Consider the following 19,830-nt stretch of genomic DNA (forward strand, 5'->3'; position numbering starts at 1 on the left):
GCTGGAGCCGCGATTCACCTAAGCCCCGGTTCTTTGTGGGTGCCAGCTCCAGCTCTGCTGAGCAGCCCCCATGCATAACCATCTCCGCCCGCGATGCAGCTCCCGGCTCCCTCCCCGGCCCAAATTGGGCAGAGGCTGAGAATGTGTCTCGCTGGAGTCCTCAGCAGGGCCACGAGTGTCAGCTGCTCTGTCTGGCGTGCTGATTATGCACCTAGCCAGACACATGGAAACTCCGCGGGGAAAAGCTCCCCAGCACACACACATTTGTAATCTCCTGTGAATAGAGTCCTAAGTGCCCATTAACTATTGCTCAATTACACGGGAACTCTGCAGAAGTAAATATGGCATGCACATGAATATCAATTAAAGCCATTATGATCAGTGTGGTGGTGAGTCAGGAGGGAAATGTGCATAATCTTGGCAGGGTAAGGAAGCCACGCTTCGTTTTCACTCGTGTGCACTGCAGGAGTATGTTAAGCTAATAAAAGCCTTTGCATTGTCAAAAATAGCTTAACCGGCCCAGAATAGTTTTCAATCATATCTGTCTGTGATTTCAGTTGTTAAAGTTAGCTTTGAAGGTCTTTTTTAAAGACAGAGGGGGAAAAAAACCAACCCACCTCTGTTGCTCAGCCTGTAATTTATCAGTTTCTCTCTCCATCTTCAGCTGTTTAGTATTCAGAACAGCCCTGCCTTACCTAACAGCACACAGGTGCAACCAGCAACCAGATACTTGCACACAAAAAAGTTGCTTAGCTGAAGCACCATAGAGAAATGAAGAGCACCAAACTGGGAAGCCAATTCATCTGACAGCTGAGCATCTGTGCTGGGGGGGGGAATCTTATCCTGAATCCTCCTACCCACCCAATGATGTCTGGCCAGGGGTGAATCCCAGGTTGACACCATTGTCTCTAGCACAAGTGCAAGGTGTGAAAGAGTGGTTCTTTGTGGCAATAAAGGCTTTATAACAAAGGATGTCTTTACTGCTGTGGATTTTTGCTTGGGCAGGAGCAGGACAGGATTGCCAGAGGGCCAAGCAGAGCCTGGGCTGCAGCAGGAGAAGTGTGGTCAGCAGGTCGAGAGAGGTGATTCTCATCCTCTACTCTGCTCTGCTGAGACCCCACCTGGAGTACTGCACCCAGTTCTGGAGCTCTCATTACAAGAGGGATGTGGAGATGCTGGAGTGTGTCCAGAGAAGGGCCAGGAGGATGCTCAGAGGGCTGCAGCAGCTCTGCTGTGAGCACAGACTGAAAGAGTTGGGGCTGTGCAAGCTGGAGAAGAGGAGGCTCCCAGGTGACCTTCTTGTGGCCTTCCAGGATCTGAAGTGGGCTACAAAAAAGCTGAGGAAGGATATTTTAGGCTCTCAGAGAGTGACAGGAGTGGGCAGAATGGAGCAAAGCTGGAGTTGGGGAGAGTCAGACTGGCTGTGAGGAGGAAGTTGCTGAACATGAGAGTGGTGAGAGGCTGGAATGGTTTGCCCAGGGAGGTGGTTGAGGCCCCATGGCTTGAGGTGTTTAAGGCCAGGCTGGATGAGGCTGTGGCCAGGCTGGTCTAGGGTAGGGCGTCTCTGCCAATGACAGGGGTGTGGGAACTGTCTGATCCTTGTGTTCCCTTCCAACCCTGACTGGTTCTATGATTTTGACTTCAACAGATCTTATGGGACTACCTCACTGACGCTCGACTTATCGATGGCCGTGGCCTCATTTCCACCCTGATGGAAACTTCCATGCAGCGTTGCAAACTCCCCACGTAATTTTCTTTTGCTGAGCCAAGCTGTCCTAGCATCCTCTCCCAGGTGTTCTTGAATTTTGGAAGCCTGCAATCTTACAGAGGATAATACAGACTCCTCAAGCTTAAATGTGATGTCTTTCCACTTCTCTTTGGCTGCTATCCAAGCAGTGTAGGTACAGTGCATGCATTTTGTTGCTTGAAATGCACTCAGTTTGGCTTAAACTCATAGTAAAATGGTCATTATTTTGAAATCAGTTTTGTTGCCCCATGAACTAAAAAGGCACACAGGCTGCATCTATGAGGGTAAGTTGGATAAGACTAGTGAAGGCCAAGCACTGATGATCTACACTGGTATTTGATGGCTAGGTGTGATTGGTAAGTAGTGTGGGTTAGGATCCTTACTTGGGGGACCTGGAGGGTTTCGCTGTGAGGGTGAGAGTCTCTCTCTGAAATCCAGTTTGTTTTATTTGCAAAGATGTCTCCACAGCCCATGTCTATACTTGCACACTGTAGGGGAGCAGGCTAAGGATTCAAGTCCTTTCCTCATGTGGTCCATACTGTTTAATCATTTGCAACTCCTCTTGTGTATTTTCACCCCATGCCATCACACTTCCATGTGATTCCCAGTCACAATGCAGGCAACAACACTATGCAGGGACCATTCCAAGCAAGCAGAAAGCAAAAAAGCAGGATGTAGCAGTACAGTTACAGGCCATGCCTTGCCACTTGCCATTAGGGCAAAGAATGGGCCCTGGCTCATTTTATGTACTTGGATAGATGTAGTCATAGAGACTGGAATGTTTGTACTGGCTTTAATGAAATGGAAACTGTGTCTCATGGCTGTTCTCACAACAGTCTAAATCTGTGGGATCAGGGTGATGTCATAGAATCATAGAATCAGAATCAACCAGGTTGGAAGAGACCTCCAAGTTCATCCAGTCCAACCTAGCACTCAGCCTCATCCAGTCAACCAGACCATGGCACTGAGTGCCTCATCCAGGCTTTTCTTGAAGACCTCAAGGGACGGTGCATCCACCACCTCCATGGGCAGCCCATTCCAATGCCAATCACTCTCTGCCAACAACTTCCTCCTAACATCCAGCCTATACTTCCCCCAGCACAACTTGAGACTGTATCCCCTTGTTCTGTTGCTGTTTAACTGGGAGAAGGCCATTGGAGTCAGAGCCTACTATGTGGACTGAAAACATAAGTTGGTGCATCTGTGTCAAGAAGGCAGGTAACAACACAGGATGCTGTGCAAGTGGCCTGGCAGGCAAGGTTGTAGTAAATAAAGCAAACAGTCTCATTTCTGAGTGTAATGTCAGTTTGAACTTGCTTGTTAGGAAACGGTCCTGGGGACTTCTTTAGAATAACTGCATGGGAAAAATGCTTAAACACTTGAATATAATCACATTGTTTTCAATCCAGTTGAGGAAAGAGTTGGATAAGTTGAGAGCTGTGGGTGCATTGATGTTATCTATCCATTTGCAGCAATGCATACAGTTACATCCAGAGATAAAAAGAAAGTTGTACAGTTCAGCAAATACAGCCAAAAAACAACAACAAAAAAGGAAATATGAGTAAGCAAATATTATGAAATCTGAGCAAATGTCAGCTGGCCAAAAGTATCTAAGTGTGGCTGTATCTGACAGCACACTGAGGAACAATTATTTCATCCCAAGCCTCAGACTCTGTTAGCAGAAATGCATTTTAATGTGAAATGACTAGAGTAGGGCTCAGGCCTTGATGTATGCTGCTCAACAATCTGCTTTCTGTCCTTTGCTTGCCTTGTGTGCCACAGACCACATGATACCAAGTGCTGAGTCCTCAACACAGGCTTGTTCATGGCAAATGTGAAGCATGCACAGTAGCCAGATTGCTTTGCAGATTGGTGCCTCATTGTCTACAAAACAAAACCTCTTGGTAGCAACTTTTAACAGAATAGTCATAGAATCATAGAATCAATCTGGTTGGAAGAGAGCTCCAAGATCATCCAGGCCAACCTAGCACCCAGCCCTGGCCAATCAATCAGACCATGGCACTAAGTGCCTCAGCCACGCTTTTTTGAACACCTTCAGGGATGGTGATTCTACCACCTCCCTGGGCAGCCCATTCCAATGCCAATCACTCTCTCTGACAACAACTTCCTCCTAACATCCAGCCTAGACCTCCCCTGGCACAACTTGAGACTGTGTCCCCTCATTCTGTTGCTGCTTGCCTGGCAGAAGAGACCAACCCCACCTGGCTACAGCCTCCCTTCAGGGAGTTGTAGACAGCAATGAGCTCTGCCCTGAGCTTCCTCTTCTGCAGGCTGCCACACCCCCAGCTCCCTCAGTCTCTCCTCATAGGTCCTCCTCACCAGCTTCATCACCCTTTTCTGGACACCTTCCAGCACCTCAACATCTCTTTTGAATTGAGGAGCCCAGAACTGGACACAGCACTCAAGGTGTGGCCTGAACAGTGCTGAGTACAGGGGCAGAAGAACCTCCCTTGTCCTGCTGGCCACACTGCTCCTGAGCCAGCCCAGGATGCCATTGGCTCTGCTGCCCACCTGGGCACTGCTGCCTCATCTTCAGCTACCAGCACCCTCAGTTCCCTTTCTGCCTGGCTGCTCTCAGCCACTCTGTCCCCAGCCTGTAGCACTGCTTGGGGTTGTGGTGGCCAAAGTGTAGAACTCTGCACTTAGATTCACAGAATCATAGAATGGTTTAGGTTGGAAGAGACCTCAAAGATGATCCCGTTCCAAACCCTCACCATAGGCAGAGACACCTCCCACTGGAAAAGGATCACTTGTGTGATCCTGTTCCTGAAGTGTCCAGGGGAATCATTGAGGTCTACCATCTTAGCAGGGGATGACCCTGAGATCCTGAGAACATCTCACAACTTAGTCCAGAGATTTTACCTGACATTGGTGTTGAAACTGTTCAAAACTTTATCCCCATTTACCTGATCAATAAAAATTCATATTTCCTCCCTTCCAGCAGTGGGTTAAATTTAATTAGTTAATATGGAGAAGCACTCTGGAGATTAAAAGTGGTCTTCTATGTAAGTGCTAACCATTAGCCACTCTTGGGTCCTCTCTAGGTTTTTCATACGTTAGCCCAACTAAAAGGCAACTCAAAAACTTTCTCATTACAGGCAGGGCTTTCCCAATTTAAAGCAGAGGATGTAAAGTCCGTTTAACAAGCTGGATTGGTATGGTTTTAATGGCTTTTGTAGCAGGTTTGTGGCAAAAAGGGGCAGAAAATTAATGCTTGTCTCTGCTTCTTTAAATGAATAGGATGTAATTTGTGGTGAGGGAGACAGTTTCCTAAGGAAATCATTGTGTTGGCAAGGCTGGTTAAGTAAAGCATCCTACAGGAGCTAGGTATTAAATAAACCCCTGCCTTTCCAAGGCTTTGTCATTGTCTGGAAAGCAGAGAGACTAAAATAATTAAAGGTGCTTATTCCAGTGTAGTAGCTCAGTAAATGAAGTATGCTTGGATTTTCCCTTCACAGCAGCTAAATCTGTGACCTTCTGTACCAGAGGCAAGAGCCCTTTGTGCTCTGAGCTCTAATAGCCTTACCATGGTTTCATTTCTACCAGGGTCCAAGCAACACTTGTGATATTTATTTTCATTGCTTCCATTCTTTCACTTCTGCAGTGAGGCATTAGTTCAATCTGTAGGGGAAAGGGTAGATTGCTTTTGTTTTGGTGGATTTTTCTTCACCTTGATGGGCTGTATGCCTTTATGTCTTTGGTTTCTCTCCTGTGTTTCAGAGTGTTTCTTTTACCTTGTGGAATACCGTTAGAAGTCTCCCTACAAAAGCAAAAGCTGTGGTTGCTATAGCAATAACCAATCTGATGAAGCTGTGACCTAAATCATGACTGAGAAAAATAGTACCTTTTCTATATCACTGCAGTTCCTGCTTCCTTAGATTGTGCTACCCTTATGCAGGATTTATTACCTAAAATGAACTCTTTGGCTCCAGGATACAAGAAAGAACTGAAGTGATGCTTCTATCGCTGTAGAGTTGGGCAGGGATGTGAACAGCTGAAAGCTGCTGAAATTTATAGGTGAAAAGGAATTCTGCTCTCAGGAGAACAAATGTGGCTAGACCTTGGTGCAGCTCCCTGGATTTTGGAGAAATAGATTTTGCTGCTGGAAGATACTTAAATCAACATAATAAAGATCTCAGGCTTGTTGAGCATCGCAGAACCAGAGACTCGCCCAACTTCCTGAAGCCTTTGCTTCTTCTGTGATGTGTGGTCACCAAGTAGGAAAGGAAGGAACCACACTCTAGGAGCATCTGCTTCCTTGCTTGCTGGCTATAAGATGAGGAAATTCATGCAGGTATTTAAGCACCATAACCTAAAATGTATGGTGATTCTTTTTTACTGTGCCCATCAACCATAGAATCATAGAATCAACCAGGTTGGAAGAGACCGAGTAGAAGCGACACATGAGGTGGTTTCTGCACATGCTTTATTACACACCACATATTTACAGGTTATATATTTCCCCCTCTTTTAAAATAGGGTAGATGAGGTGAGGATTTAGAATAACACCTCTGCCTGTCTGTGGACTAGAGAGGGAGCTTTGACAGCTTGCTTAGAGCAAACCTCTGTGATTCAGATGGCTGCGGTTACGTGAACTGAACTCCATGGTGGGAGTGGAGTGGTCAAATCTTCACCTTTAACAGCAGTGGCTTGCCCTGAGCTCTAGCAGAATCAAAACTAAGAAATGACTGAAGGGCAGGAAGGTGGGACTAGAGGCAATATTGATATTACTTACATTAGAGAGCATGGGGAGGGGGAAGTTGGAGTAATCTGAATCAGCTTCAGTGGAACAGCAGATGCAGGTTGGCAATTGTGACTGCATTTAGCCTGAGGAGTAGCTAGATAAGAGCCACTTATGCTGTTCATACTCTCCCTGCTAGTCCTTCACCCATCCTTCTGCTATAAACCCAAGTGGATAAATCCTAAGGAGCAAGAGACAATTACATGTATTTGATGATACTCACAGGGAAAGCAAAGTTGCTGTCTTTGCTGTCAGATATTTGGACTGGGGATGCACAAGCTCTGAAGAAGCCTGGCTGCTAAACTATTTGAAGAGATCTAAAATTATGCATTTCTTATGGGCACCTGGTCTCTTAACATCTGCTGCATGCTTGGCTCAGACACTGCCTGCTCTCTGAAATCACACTGTACATGACATAATGTGTCACAAGTAGTGCCACACAACAATGGCATTTAAAGGGACAGAAGCCGTGCTGCTGGCTCTTCTAAGATGCATGTTCTAGAGTTTTATCTGGTTTCAGTTTGATTCAAAATAGAAATTAGACTATTTCTGACTATTTCCAACCTGTCTTGGGGTAGATGACCCATTGGAATGGGCTGCCCAGGGAGGTGGTGGAGTCACTGTCCCTGGAGGTGTTGAAGCAAAGCCTGGATGAGGCACTTAGTGCCATAGTCTAGGGCTTGATTGGCTAGGGCTGGGTGCTAGGTGGACTGGATGATCTTGGAGGTCTCTCCCAACCTGGCTGATTCTATGATTCTATGCTGGAAGGTGTCCAGAGAAGGGCAATGAGGCTGGTGAAAGGCCTGGAGCACAAACCCTATGAGGAGAGGCTGAGGGAGCTGGGTTTGATTAGCCTGGAGGAGGCTCAGGGCAGAGCTCATTGCTGTCTACAACTACCTGAAGGGAGGTTGTACCAGGTGGGGTTGGTCTCTTCTGCCAGGCAACCAGCAACAGAACAAGGGGACACAGTCTCAAGTTGTGCCAGGGGAGGTCTAGGCTGGCTGTTAGGAGGAAGTTGTTGTCAGAGAGAGTGATTGGCATTGGAATGGGCTGCCCAGGGTGGAGTTGCTGTCTCTGGAGGTGTTGAAGCAAAGCCTGGCTGAGGCACTTAGTGCCATGGTCTGGTTGATTGGCTAGGGCTGGGTGCTAGGTTGGACTGGATGATCTTGGAGGTCTCTTCCAACCTGGCTGATCCTATGATTCTATCACCACAAAGAATCCTGTGTTTCATGAATGGACAAATGAGCAGAAGTCACTTGAAGTGCAAGAACTGGGGAATTCGTTTAATTTGTGCAAAACCTCTTTCACCTCCTCAGCACTCATGCTTGATTGATGCTGATACATTTATGAACTGGAAATTATGTGGCTATTGGCCAATGTGCAATATGATAAAATATTACAGTGAGGAGACTTCATATTTCACAACTAAAGAAGCTGAGAATTGCCTGATGCTGGAAATAGCACTCACATAGAGCCCAAACTGAGAACAGTCATCTAAGTGACAAAATAAAGAAGGCCAGGTGAGGTGCACCATTAAGCATAGACTGAGGAGCAACACTAAGGCCAAAATATCCAGCCATAGTATCAAGCATCTTGTTGGACACATCAAGAACATCAGCACTACCTTTGATGCTTGGAAAAACTAGGGATTAGATAAGGAGGTGTGCTGGTTTGAGCCTAGCTGGGATATTTTAGTGAGAAGAATTAGATGCTAGGCTGTGAAAAGGAAGCAATGCTGATGTCTGCTGCACTCATAGGCTTGCTGAGACAGATAAAAGCAAGAACACAAAGATAGATAACAGAGTTTCTGTCTGGCTCTGGCTGTATGAACTTCTCTCTCTAACCTGCTGTCTATCTAACTAATCTTACTGCTTCCTAACCCCCCTGGCTGATGCTCCAAACTCACCTTGAGTGCACGGCAAAGTCTGGGGTAAGGCAGAAGGGTGGGAAGAAGGTGGGAGTGTGGTTGGGAGCCCCTCCTGGGCACTCTGGTTTCTGGGAGGGCTGCTGTGTTTCTATATTGCCTTTAACTTATCTGTTTCTGTGTATATTGTAACTATGCTTGTGTATTGTGCCAAGCTATGAATACAAAGCTTCATCCAATTTCCAGCTTGGCTGAGTCTAGTCTGGGTGATTTTCTTAAGTGTGAGGGGGCAGGGAACACCCAAACCATCACAGGAGGGTTATCCACTTGATCCTTGGGAGTATACTTTTGTTAAAGCTGGATCTATCTGACAAGTTTGTGTGCCCCTCAGGTGAGAGCTTTTCTGGTCATTAAACCTGCCCAATAGCCTTTTAAAACCAGCTTCAGCCTCCATTTGGGACCCCTCTTCAACTTAAATCAGCTAATGCATAGCTGTTTCTAACCACCAACTGGCCTTCCTTTTGCTTCCTCCTTGCATTGCTCCTTTGTGAAGACATTCTTTTAGAAGTGTTTTATAATAAAGTATTGTAAAGTGTCCAATACTTTTAAGCATTCAATACTTTAAAAGTATTCCTTACTCCAGAGTCCACTCTGATGACATCTGGAGGCATGAGAATCATAGAATCATAGAATCAAGCAGGTTGGAAGAGACCTCCCCAACATCATCCAGGCCAACCTAGCACCCAGCCCTAGCCAGTCAACCAGACCATGACACTAAGTGCCCCATCCAGGTTTATAATTACAAATGGGAGATGACAAACCTTCACATTTCATCTAATCCACATGCTTTGCTTCTGTTGCATTCATATTCCCCCACCCTAGCTCAGAGCAAACAGGAGCTCTTGTGTTCACAGTGCCCTTTGTGAATCCATAATAGCCAAGTTTTCATATGGGTGAATACACAACAAGATGCCTTCTTCCAAGAACTGGAACTCTCCTTTTTCTATCCACAGTTAGAATTTCCTTCATTCAACCTCTTTCTTTCTATTGTGGCTGCACTCTGCCACTTCAGAAGTGTCATCACCTCTATCTTTTCACATTCTGCTATAGTCTGTAATCAACACTAGCTTCAGTGACTCTCATTACCAGCTCTTGAAGTGATCCTTCAGACTCAGCAAGAACAACTTCATCATCACATTACAGCATCTGCTTTCCTCCAGTTTCAGTTTTGCCACCCTAGCCAACAACAACCATATACATTTGCATTTCAGTGCACAGACAGAGCTGATGCTGTGCAGCCCTGCTGGATGTCCTTCCTGCCTATCAATCTGCAGCATCCTGTGCTAGTTTGAGCCTGGCTGGGATGTTTTGGTGAGAAGAATTAGATGCTAGGCTTTGAAAAGGAAACAGTGGTGATGGCTGCTGCACTCATAGGCTTGCTGAGAGGTAAAAAATGAGAACATAAATGTAGGTAACTGAGTCATTCTCTGGCTGAGGCTACATGAACAAGGGGACACAGTCTCGAGTTGTGGCAGGGGAGGTCTAGGCTGGATGTTAGGAGGAAGTTCCTGCCAGAGAGAGTGATTGGCACTGGAATGGGCTGCCCAGGGAGGTGGTGGAGTCACAGTCCCTGGAGTTGTTGAAGAAAAGCCTGGATGAGGCATTTAGTGCCATGGTCTGGTTGACTGTCTTTTCACCATTGTTTCCTTGTCACAGCCTATAATCTAATTTCTCTCATTAAATTATTCCAATTTGCCTCAAACTAGCACAGAAATCCATCTCAGAATCCAAACAGCCCCCAAGTAGTTTTTTTTAGTTTCTTCATTTTTTCCCATTTGTTTTTATCTTTTTCTCCTAAAGCAAGGAATAAACTAAATGAAAGTGCAGTGGAAGGCAACAGAACAAAGGGACACAGTCTCAAGAGGTCTCTTCCAATCTGATTGATTCTATGATTTTATGTCTTGGCTGATTGGTAGTGACTTGCAAAACCTCACAGGAGTGCATCCCATGGAGAACTTGCTGAAAGACCTCATGCTGTGTGCATATTTATGTTTGTAATTTGTATTTGGTTTTCTTTTTTATTTCTTAGTGTTCCTCTCTATCTCCTCATTTCTTCCTCTTAAGTGTGATTTGCTCTTCAGCAAACATAGTGAGCCAGTGAAGAGGACTGGTTGCTACTCCGAGCAGAAATGACACAGCATTGGCCACAGAGAGGCTGCTTCAATGCAAACATTGCAGTCCAGCTTTTTTAGGGTTCTTTTATCTCTCTTCTCCCCCATCTTCCTCCTTTCCTCTCCATCTCCTGCTTCCCCCCATCTCCTCCTTTCCTCTCCTTCTCCTGTTTCACTCCATCTTCCTCTTTCCCTCTACATCTTCCTCCTTTCCCTCTCCATCTCCTGTTTCACTCCATTTTCCTCTTTCCCTCTCCATCTCCTTCTTTTCCTCTTTATCTCCCTCCTTTCCTCTCCATCTCCCTCTTTCCTTCTCTATCTCCCCCCTTTCCTCTCTATCTCCTTCCTTTCCTTCTCCATCTCCTGTTTCATCCCATCTTCCTCCTTTTCTTCCCCATCTCCCTCCTTTCAGCACCACCACCCCTGTCCCTTTCCCACCCCACATTGCATTTTCTCCTTTAATCTCCCAAACTCAGAGCACCTGGGTTCTGTTGAGTCTCCTCCCACCCCAGGTGTGACCACTTTGCCCTCCCTGCCCACTCCCCTTTATAATGAGGCCCAGGACAGACAAGCCCTAAGCTTGCCCGTTTGGGCAGAGGGATCCTCCTCCCATCATCGCTGGTGAGTCCCCCGTGGCGCGCACTGGGTGCATGGTGGAGGTGATCTAAAGGCCGGGGGGCCTGCTTGGCCCCCCGGCTAGTTAGGGTTAGGTGCTTGATCTGAACAATGGCATTTTTTTGGGCACTTTTAGCTTGTCAAATAACTGCTGAAGTTAAAGCTTCTGCTGGCTGAACCTAGCATCTCAGAGCCCAGCCCAGGACGAGCCGTGGAGAACTGCCAGCAGGACTGGAAGTGTGGAGTGCAGCAAGACTTTGGAGCTCTTCTCAGTTCTCTCCACATGCCCTGGCTTCTGTTGAACTTAGTGCTCTTCTTTTCCTGATCCCATCCCCAGCCAGCCTTTCTCTTTAAAAATACCTCTTTAGATGATGTTGAAGATCCCTTCTAGCCTAAGCCATTCTGTGGCATTGTTCTTTTCCTGACTTGCTTCTTGTAGCTGATTTTGTACTGCATTGAACTATCTTCTGGGAGTTCCTTTACCACAGAGGGGCTGACAAATGCAGATTTACCTTCATGTTTTTCCCTCCATGGCAATTCTTATATAGTTAGGAATGAGGAGAAAGAGAACAATTATTTAGGTAACAATTGCTTGTTAGTGCTGGAAATCCTACAGGGTCATAGAATCAACCAGGTTGGAAGAGACCTCTGAGCTCATCCAGTCCAACCTATCAACTGGATATGTCAGTAAGGGCAGGACTGAAAGTGATGTTCATGTATACACTAAAAGGGGAAAACTTTTTGCAGCAGGGAATAAAATGACAATCAGTGAAGATCTGAGGGAGAGCAGCCATGGTCTAGTTGATTGGCCTGGAGATGTTGAAGCAGAGCCTGGTTGGGGCACTTAGTGCCATGGTCTGGTTGACTGGCTAGGGCTGGGTGCTAGGTTGGACTGGGTGATCTTGGAGGTCTCTTCAACCTGGTTGTTTCTATGATTCTATGGTTCTGTGATTCTCTCTGTAACCTAACTTGCTGCCTGACTAATCCTTCTGCTTCCTAACCCCCGTGGCTGACCCTCCAAACTCACCTAAAGTGTAAGGCAAAGCCTGGGGTAAGCTAGAGGGCTGAGGAGAAGGCAGAAGGGTGGTTGGGAGCTCCTCCTGGGGACTTTGGTTTCTGGGAGGGCTGCTGTGTATTACCTTTTTAACCTGTCTATTTCTGTATCTATACTAAATGCCTGCTTGTATCTTGTGCTAAGCTGTAAATAAAGCTTCATTCAATTTCCAGCTCGACTGAGCCTGGTCTGGGTGATTTTCTTAAGTGTGGGGGGGTGGGTAACACCCAAACCATCACATATCCTCTGTCAGGGTTTGCCTTTTCACCTGTGTTTGGTCACGTAGAGCACAAGAAATTCTAGAGCTGTGTAAGAAAGCTTCCTCCCAGGTATCAACAGAGCTGTGTGCAACATTCAGCTGCTTCCTTCTGTTCTGTAGCACAGGTTCTTTAGTGATGTTGTCTGTTTCCTCCCCCCCAGCATCATTCCAAGGGCCAGTTTACATCGTTGTCAGGAGCAGACTGGTCTGTGTTTCGTTCCTTCCGTGCTCAATTTTTGCTCTCCTCCTTTCTCCAAACACTAAGCTCAGGGTTTTTTTTTTTTTCAGTTCTCATGTTTGAATAGCAAGTGGAATTATTTGGCAACGTGGATGCCCTCTCAGGCTCCCCTTCTCTGAGCACAGAATGAGTTTAGTGTCTCTCCTCAAGTCCCACAGCCGCTGCCCTGTTTTTTCACACAGGTTCACAGAGCTTACTGGAAATCTCGGTAGCAGTCCAGCACTGGAGTGGTCTCTGCAGCAACACAAAGCAGGCAGACAGCAGGATACTTGAAGCATGTAACGATGACTATTCAAGGACCATTCTCCTGAAAGAATAATTCAGATAAAAGATGAGAGGTTCTGATGCTGAAATCGTGTTCTGGTACATGAAGAGACTTAATCTGGCTGCTCTGTTTGTTTGGTAGGAACATATGCAGAGATTGAATTTGCTTTGTCTCTGAGATACTACACAGGAAAGAACCTTTGCAAAATAGGGAGCTGGGCCTGTTTAGCCTGGAGAAGAGGAGGCTCAGGGGTGATCTTATTACTGTCTACAACTACCTGAAGGGGCATTGTAGCCAGGTGGGGGGTGGCCTCTTCTCCCAGGCAACCAGCAATAGAACAAGGGGACACAGTCTCAAGTTGTGCCAGGGGAGGTATAGGCTGGATATTAGGAAGAAGTTCTTCACAGAGAGAGTGATTGCCATTGGAATGGGCTGCCCAGGGAGGTGGTGGAGGCACCGTCCCTGGGGGTCTTCAAGAAAAGCCTGGATGAGGCACTTAGTGCCATGGTCTGGTTGATTGGTTAGGGCTGGGTGCTAGGTTGGACTGGATGATCTTGGAGGTCTCTTCCAACCTGGTTGATTCTATGATTTTGGCCACACTGTTCCTGATCCAGGCCAGGATGCCATGGGCAGTAGGCAGAGTTAGGGAATGCTTTGCATGACAGGCACAAGGAGGTCATTAAGGCACATGCTATTTATTTCAATATTGTTCATGGTCTATATTGTACTAAAACTATAAAAAAGCAAAGTGTGAGTGACCCAGAACAGTTTGACTTCAGTCCTAGCTGGATTTAATCACAGTTCACATTGTCCTCCTTCCTACTCATTTTCTGCCTTCAGCAGTGGCACTGTCAGCATCTGAGGTGTCCCTCCTGAGGCATGTGCCAAACCTTTTGCTTCAGCATTCAGCTCCTAAAGTCAAGTGTTTTTCATGACATGTGGCTTTGTGGGGTGTGTTTAAGTAGTAACTTGTTTTGCCAAAAGATCCTCAGAGTAGAATTTCATGCCAGTAGGCATATACAAATTTGTACTGCTAGAACTATCCTGAGGTAGTTACTCCTTTACAAGGCACTGTTCAGGCTGCCTTTTGGAGCCAAGCTAAATTATGCCTTTGCCTAAGCTACATCATCTATATCCCAGTGTGAGTGGCCAGCTGAAAGAAAGGACCATACTGACATAACAGTGTCTTTTAATTCATATGCCAGGTTATACCAAAAATGAATCCCATGGCTCATGAGGAGAGGCTGAGGAACCTGGGGCTGCTTAGTCTGGAGAAGAGAAGACTGAGAGGGGATTTGGTAAATGTTCATAGAATCATAAAATCAACCAGGTTGGAAGAGACCTCCAAGATCAGCCAGTCCAACCTAGCACCCAGCCCTAGCCAGGCAACCAGACCATGGAACTAAGTGCCCCAGCCAGGCTTTTCTTAAACACCTCCAGGGATGGCAACTCCACCACCTCCCTGGGCAGCCCATTCCAATGCCAATCACTCTCTCTGCCAACAACTTCCTCCTAACATCCAGCCTAGACCTCCCCTGGCACAACCTGAGACTGTGTCCCCTTGTTCTGTTGCTGCTTGCCTTGGAGAGGGGACCAACCCCATCTAGCTACAGCCTCCCTTCAGGTAGTTGTAGACAGCAATGAGCTCTGCCCTGAGCCTCCTCTTCTCCAGGCTAAACATAAGTATCTGAGGGCTGCTAGGAGAGGGGGAGAGGCTCTGTTCACTGCTCCCTGGGATAGGACAAGGAGCAATGGGTGTAAGCTGCAGCAAAAGAGGTTCTGCCTCAACACAAGGAGGAACTTCTTTACTGTAAGGGTCACAGAGCACTGGAACAGGCTGCCCAGAGAGGTTGTGGAGTCTCCTTCTGTGGAGCCTTTCCAGGCCTGGCTGGATGTGTTTCTCTGTGATCTGTGTTAGATAGGATTGTCCTGCTCTGGCAGGGGGGTTGGACTGGATGATCTCCTTGGGTCCCTTCCAACCCCTAACGTCCTGTGAGCTGTGATAGGCAAAATCTTTATTTTTAGTCCCTAGGGCTGTGAAGAAACATGACTCAAGTGTACTGAGAAGGTTTATAGGATCAGAGGTTGTCAGGGGTTGAAAGGGACCCAAAGAGATCGTCATGTCCAACCCACTCACCAGAGCAGGACCACACAATCTAGCTCAGGTCACACAGGAACACATCCAGACAGGCCTTGAAAGGCTCCAGAAAAGGAGACTCCACAACCTCTCTGGGGAGCCTGTTCCAGTGCTCTGGGACCCTTACAGTCAAGAAGTTCCCACTTGTGTTGAGGTGGAACCTCCTGTGCTGCAGTTTCCAGTCCTTGCTGCTTGTCCTATCCCAGGGAGCAAGTCAGCAGAGCCTGTCCCCCTCCTCTGAGTCTAGTCTGAGTGAAATAATTGTGGGGGTTGGCAGGTAGCTCCTAAACCATCACATCAATGATTGATGCAAAGCCCTGCACATAACTGATCATGGTAAATCAATTAACATGTGGCTTTTGAGCTGCTCCAGTCCATATTCCACATTTCTGTAGTAATAAAAGGTATATTACCTACATATATGGAGCTGAGTTCCTTCTTTCTAGGATTCTGCAAATATACAAGAAGGTAGAGGAGTGTGCACCAGTCCAGCAATGAAAAAGCCTGCATATCATCCTCTGTCTGAACCTTGTAGAGGGCAGCCTGTGAGCCACAATGGCCAATAAACCTGGTGATGCACCTGCTGGGGTGTGTGTGTGCATACATGTAACACAAGCTGTACCATCACTGCTACAGAGCTCTCCTGCTAATGCCAGGAGGTCAGGATGTGATCCCACTTCTGTAAGATGCTAACCAGCTCAAAGGAAGCTGGGTTGAAAGACTTTGACCCATAAACTAATCAGTTATGAATAAGCTGAAAGAAGGATCAAGGAGGTGTAGGTCTGGAGACTCCAGGAAACTTGATGGGCTGTGAGAAAAGGTTTAACTCCTCATGGACTCGTTTGTGCAAGCAGGGAGAGCAGTGTGAAGCACTTTCTGGCCATGACCCACTGAAGACCTAGAGTGGTCACTCTCCAGCTGCCTGATTGACAGCATGGAGTATCTGCTGGGGGAGCTTGGGTTTTAGTGACTCCCAGCACCTCTAAGAGTACTTTGATATCTCTTCTTATGGAAAGATGATCATCATGGCTTTAATGCCAGCACTTGCCCTGGGGCAATGGTCCAAGTGCTGGGGTTTTGTATGCCAAAACGAGGAAAGTTAATTCAACACCCTTGATAACAACAATAGTACTTTGTGCTTTTGATCTTCAAAGCACTTTACAAACATTAGCTAATTAATTAATCCTTACAATGCTCCTCTGCTCTTATCTCCATTTAGCAGATGGGGAAATTGAGTCAGAGAAGTTAAATGACTTGCCCAGGGCTATGTAAGAGTTGGCATCAGAGTTGTGATGGGGAATTCCTGACTCCTCCTTTCAAATCTCCAAAATGGCTGTTAGCTGCTGCTGCAGACCTGAGTCTGCTCTAACTGCAGGCACTGGACTGAGCAGCTGGGCAGGAGCACTGACTCAGAGGTGTACCCTGTCCATCAGATGTGGATTGGTCAAGGTGCTCCCCATGGACTTGCATTGTGGTCATAGCATCAGAGGTGGTTGAGCTTGGTGAAGGGTTTCACAGGCTCACAGGATGTTAGGGGTTGGAAGGGACCCAAGGAGATCATCCAGTCCAACTCCCCTGCCAGAGCAGGACAATCCTATCTAACACAGATCACAGAGGAACACATCCAGACAGACCTTGAAAGGCTCCAGAGAAGGAGACCCCACAATCTCTCTGGGCAGCCTGTTCCAGTGCTCTGGGACTCTTACAGTAAAGAAGTTCCCACTTGTGTTGAGGCAGAACCTGCTGTGCTGCAACTTACACCCATTGCTCCTTGTCCTATCCCAGGGAGCAGTGAGCAGAGCCTGTCCCCCCACTCCTGGCAGCCCTCAGATACTTATGAACATTTATCAGATCCCCTCTAAGTCTTCTCTTTTCCAGGCTAAGCAGCCCCAGGTCCCTCAGCCTCTCCTCATAAGCCATGCCCTCCTGTCCCCTCATCATCCTCGTGGCCCTCCACTGGACCCACTCCAGCAGATCCCTGTCCCTCTTCAACTAGGGAGCCCACAGCTGAACACAGTGTTCAAGATGAGGTCTCAGCAGGGCAGAGTAGAGGGGAAGGATCTGCTGGACACACTCTTCCTAATACATCCCAGGATCCCATTTGCCTTCTTGGCCACAAGAGCACATTGTTGTGCCATGGTTAATTTGTTAGCCACCAGGACCCCCAGGTTTCTTGTGTTCCTCCATCTACAGAGCTTCCAGAAAGCAGCTGACTCCTGTCTGGTCAGGCTGGCCCAGACCTTGTGCCCATTGGTGGAAATTAAGATGCTCACCACTTGCAAGAAGATCTCCCAAAGATGCTGCCTCACTGCTCAGCAGCATAAAGCCAGGATTTGGTGTATTCTGAAAATTCTTTGACTGTGTCCCCTAAAGGGAGCAGCTCAAAGCTCCTAAAGAGAACGGCTCAAAGAGTTCCAGAGGGAGATTTTTTTTTCAATTCTTCAGTTTAAAGGATATAAAAAAGTCATCTAGACCATGGCACTAAGTGCCTCATGCAGGCTGTGCTTCAACATCTCCCGGGACAGTAACTCCACCACCTCCCTGGGCAGCCCATTCCAATGCCAATCACTCTCTCTGACAACAACTTCCTCTTAACATCCAGCATAGACCTCCCCCAAAACAACTTGAGACTGTGTCCCCTTGTTCTGTTGCTGCTTGCCTGCAGAAGAGACCAACCCCACCTGGCTACAGCCTCCCTTCAGGTGGCTGCAGACAGCAATGAGCTCTGCCCTGATCCTCCTCTTCTGCAGGCTGCACACCCCCAGCTCCCTCAGCCTCTCCTCATATGGTTTGTGTTCCAGGACTTTCACCAGCTTCATTGCCCTTCTCTGGACACCTTCCAGCACCCCAGCATTTAAGTGGTTGTTTGATAAAGTCCCCATACAATGAATAAGCTGAGAAGTAGCAGATCGTTAGGGGCATGGGCAGTGTGCTGAGGAAATAACTAAAGCTCCTAAATTTTGCTCACCAAGGTAGTTCTGCGCCTGATGAAACTTCCCCTACTGCTCAGGGACAGGGCTGCTGAAGATCAACTACAAAATCAGAGTCATAACCACATGAAAGGAATCAACTTCCCATTTTGTCTGCAGAAAACTGGTCAATATTGCTAGAGAGCAGCATGCATTAGCTAAATAACCTTCTGAAAAGCAATAGTAGTTGTGAAAGTGTCTTGCCACTTGCAGGGCACACTTTGCAATGGGCTCCAGCAATGGTTAGCATCACAAGCTGCTGAAAAAAGCACTGGAGGATAAAATAAAGTCAAAAAGTGAATAATGAGCAACTTTGCAAGAGTATATATTCAAACAGAGGTATGGTAAGAAGAAAAGCCTGGATAAGGCACTTACTGCCATGGTCTGGTTGACTGGCTAGGGCTGGGTGCTAGGTTGGACTGGATGAGCTTGGAGGTCTCTTCCAACCTGGTTGATTCTATGGTTCTATGTTGGAAAGGTACTGGCTCTCCAAAGCATAAGAAGGGCATCTAAGTCTAAAAAGGCAGGAAAAACAAAGTATTCTAAAATTGAGAGAAAGCAGCAAGGAATTGGAACCCCTGAGGTTGGAAGCCACCTCTAAAGCTCATGGCTCTGAGCAGCCTGATCCAGTAGAAGGTATCCCCACCCATGGCAGGGAGGTTGAAGCAAGATGAACTTCACATCTCTTCCAACACAAACCATTCTATGATTCTAAGGGAAGTGGAGAGCTTTGCAGAAGGTAGGAAGTGTGCCCATTATGCAGAGCTTTTTATAGAGGATTTGGAATCACATATTCATGTTAAAAGGAGTTCAGTATGGTTTGCCGTGGCAAAAAATAGCTCCTGGTGCAGACAAAAATAAATTGGCCTGGGATTTTCCTTTGTTAGAAATTAAAGTGTCTCACAAAATTATTAATAGCTGTGTGGTCTTTTTGGTGCTAGTGGATTTTTTTTCCTGTGGAGCTGTAATGCAGTAGAGAGTTCTGATAGTTCTTCTGACAGTGGCTTCTTTGCTATTTATTGTTTGAGAGAGAAAGAGTAAAGCTCAGCCCTTTAACCTCAGAGATGTCTGATGGCACTTTCTGCAATCAACACTGACAGTTGGAGGAGAAAGGTCTGGTGTCTGTTCTAGGTACTCAAGGGTTAAAGAAGGTCCCATAAATAAATGATGGCTGCATTTTTAGAGCACTTTGCTAAGAACAAGAATGGCAGAAAATATCACAAGGCTGTCAAATCAGATTAAAGCCCATGTGCTCTGAGTAATCTGTGGGGAAAACTAACAAACTGTGTGTTTGTCACGTATTAAAGATGTTTTCTTAAAAAGCTGATTGGCTGAATGAGCATAGAAATCCACCCTGGCCTCTTCCCATCTCTCCTGGCTTCTCTCTTCTGCTTAGTTTTGAGTGTAGCTTGCAAAATAGCGGTGGGTGACACCGTATTCCAGATGAGTTCATGGAGAACAGAGCTGTAGAATCCGCTGGACATGCATACAGGGGGAGGAACATTTGTAGTATGTATAGCAGAGAATCACAGACTCACAGGGTTTCTTAGGTGGGAAAAGCCCTTCGAGCTCAATGAGTCCAATCTTTGGTTTCACACTGACAAGTCCTTGACTAAACCAAATCCCTCAGCACAACATCTCAGCGCTGTGAATCACTATGGTTGGAAAGGACCACCAGGAGCATCCAGCCCAACCTTCATCCCAGCATCCTTCATCCCCAGACCACAGCTTCAAGAACAACATCCACTC

At 46.7% G+C, this 19,830-nt stretch overlaps 1 long non-coding RNA gene across 1 annotated transcript; it reads left to right on the forward strand.

The window, feature by feature from the left end:
• Positions 1–11,104: 11,104 nt before the first annotated feature.
• On the forward strand, positions 11,105–11,732 carry LOC135185841 (uncharacterized). Its single transcript, XR_010306653.1, has 2 exons — positions 11,105–11,165; positions 11,296–11,732. It is a non-coding gene; the product is annotated as an uncharacterized LOC135185841 (long non-coding RNA).
• The last annotated feature ends 8,098 nt before the right edge of the window (positions 11,733–19,830 follow it).

Source organism: Pogoniulus pusillus, chromosome 23, assembly GCF_015220805.1.
Source record: "Pogoniulus pusillus isolate bPogPus1 chromosome 23, bPogPus1.pri, whole genome shotgun sequence".
Classification (NCBI taxonomy): domain Eukaryota; kingdom Metazoa; phylum Chordata; class Aves; order Piciformes; family Lybiidae; genus Pogoniulus; species Pogoniulus pusillus.